Source organism: Gadus morhua, chromosome 5, assembly GCF_902167405.1.
Source record: "Gadus morhua chromosome 5, gadMor3.0, whole genome shotgun sequence".
In the NCBI taxonomy this organism is placed as follows: domain Eukaryota; kingdom Metazoa; phylum Chordata; class Actinopteri; order Gadiformes; family Gadidae; genus Gadus; species Gadus morhua.
This window is the reverse complement of record NC_044052.1, coordinates 7,490,806-7,493,305: the sequence shown is the minus strand read 5'-3', so window position 1 is coordinate 7,493,305 and position 2,500 is coordinate 7,490,806. Positions and strand designations below refer to the sequence as shown.

General features: G+C 46.6%; 1 protein-coding gene across 1 annotated transcript in view; it reads left to right on the top strand.

The window, feature by feature from the left end:
* eipr1 (EARP complex and GARP complex interacting protein 1) overlaps positions 1-2,500 on the top strand; it is a 33,965-nt gene that overhangs the window by 19,863 nt on the left and 11,602 nt on the right. The window lies entirely within an intron of this gene.

Sequence of the window (2,500 nt, the reverse complement as noted above, 5' to 3'; positions counted from 1 at the left end):
TGTGTGTGTGTGTGTGTGTGTGTGTGTGTGTGTGTGTGTGTGTGTGTGTGTGTGTGTGTGTGTGTCAGAGAGGGGTGGGGGAGGTACTGAGTGTGTGCGTGATAGAGAGTCGGCTCTGCTTGAAGAATAATAATCACCCTACCCGATCGATAGCCACCATAACGGCGAAGTGCTGGCAAGAGATGGGGCACGCGATGGAGTGTGAGAGAGTGAGAGAGGTGAAAGAGAGAGTGGGAGAGCATGAGAGTCAGAGCGAGAGTGGGAGAGATTGAGAGAGGGAGAAAAAGAGGGAGAGAGAGGTTGAGAAGGGGGCTGAGTGAAAAGGGACAGGGAGAGTAATAAAGAGAGAAAGAGGGGCTTTGAAAGACAAATTTAGACCTTTGCCATACGATAAAACAAAGAGAAGCCAGTAGGGGGTGCAACATACTGTAGTTTCAGAAATGATCAAATTTGCCCTATGTTGATCCAATTGGAATTTCGCAGCAACATTGGGTCCATACATTTTCACAAGAAACTCCAAAAATGTACCAGATCATGACGGGACTAGCATTGTATTACCTCATTATACTACTGCATTGCATTGCGTGATTGCTTTGCAGGTTGAATTAAAGCGGCGAAAAATAGATCATAAAGCCATCTCATTGTTCTCTCCTCTCAGTGGTGGGCTTGGTCATTAGATGCAAGGTGTTGTGTGGTTAACATTACTTTCAACTGCATTATAAGTTACATGAGTTAAAGCAGCAGTGGGCAAGATTTTAGAGGAAATGTTGCTAAATTACAAGAATTTGAAAAGACCAACCGTTGCACTGCCCTAAGCCCTTCACACCACATATCTCCAATCTTGCAAGTGCAGGTCAGTGTAGTTGGGCAGGGAAAGGCAACCAGGAGTTTGACTTTGTCGAGAACTTTCCTGATTGGCTAGCCTTGATTAGTTGTTTCTTGGCTGGTTTGGTTGAAAATTGTGACCGCCTATAAGAGACAAACATATATCTTAGTTATTTTGAAGAGCATTGGATCTTTAGATATCTGCTGTAATGTGTAATTTGATAATTCTGACAGAATTATTTTGAGAGATATTGAACACTGCTCCTTTAGTGTGTGTGTGTGTGTGTGTGTGTGTGTGTGTGTGTGTGTGTGTGTGTGTGTGTGTGTGTTTTTGCATGCACACATGTTGGCTGAGGGCAGAGGTTTTGGACCAAGTGCATGTAAGTGTGAATAAGCACAGTGAGTCATGTGAGTGTGTGTCTATATGAGTTAAGGACTTGCGTGTGACAAGCTTGCTCTCTGCTCTCTTGTGTTGGCTTCCACCACACTGTGTGTGCATATCTTCAATTCATCTAGCTTTATTGTGTGTGTGTGTGTGTGTGTGTGTGTGTGTGTGTGTGTGTGTGTGTGTGTGTGTGTGTGTGTGTGTGTGTGTGTGTGTGTGTGTGTGTGTGTGTGTGTGTGTGTGTGAGAGAGAGAGTGTGTGTTTGCGCCAGCTGTGGCAGCATCTCAGCACGCTCTGCTGGCTCTTCAGACAACCTCTGTGGTATACCCACACATGTGCACACTCGAACCACCCACACACACACACACACACACACACACACGTACAGAGCGATTAAAAAACACATATGTATGCATACAAACAATGACAGAAACACCATGACATGCGCAGCACACAAATAAAGTGCACACCCACTAGGAATACAAAAGCATGCATGCCTACGCTTCAAATCCCAAGGAACACATCTCTCTCTCTGTCTCTCATCTCCTGACTTATCCTCTTCTCTTCCTGCCCCTCCACCCCACCCTACCTCTCCTTCCTACCTCCTCCTCTCTCCCCTCTCATCTATTCCTATGTTCCTTCATTCCCTCCTTCTCTCCCCTCATGTATTCCGCTCCTTGTCGCCCTTCACTCCCTGACTACCTCTCTCATTTATCCCCCTCATTCCTGCACACTTCTGGGTGGCCTGAGACACACCGCTGGCCCCCACAATCTCTCCTCAGGGCCAGGGCCGCTGAGAGCTGGGGGTCAGACCTGTGAAAAGTCCAATGTTTGACACGGTTCGACGATAGTAAGGATAGTTGATAGAAATATCGCAGGCTAACTGAAAAGCGTGCGGGGAAATCGTCTGAACTTTAAATCACCACGTTATCGATGTTTATATTGTTGGTGCTGCCGAGAGGCGTATGAAAATATATTGCGGTCGCTGGTTACTCAGTTTCTACTCACTAAATACGGCCTACGGTATATGACAACTATAAATATAGCATGAAGCAGGCATGAAAAGAGAGAGGCCATGGGCCTGTGGCCTCCGTGCAACGGCGGCCTGTTCATTTTCTTTTTTTGTTATGCCCTTTGTCATGCCCGGGACCCTGGGCACTTGTCCCTGCTACCCCCCCCCCATTCTCCCCGTTAGCATTTGCTACCAGCACAGACAAGGAGTGCTAGCTTACTAGCTTGCGACTTGGTGTATCCCCTATGGATGAATGCTAATAGGAATAGGAATAGGAA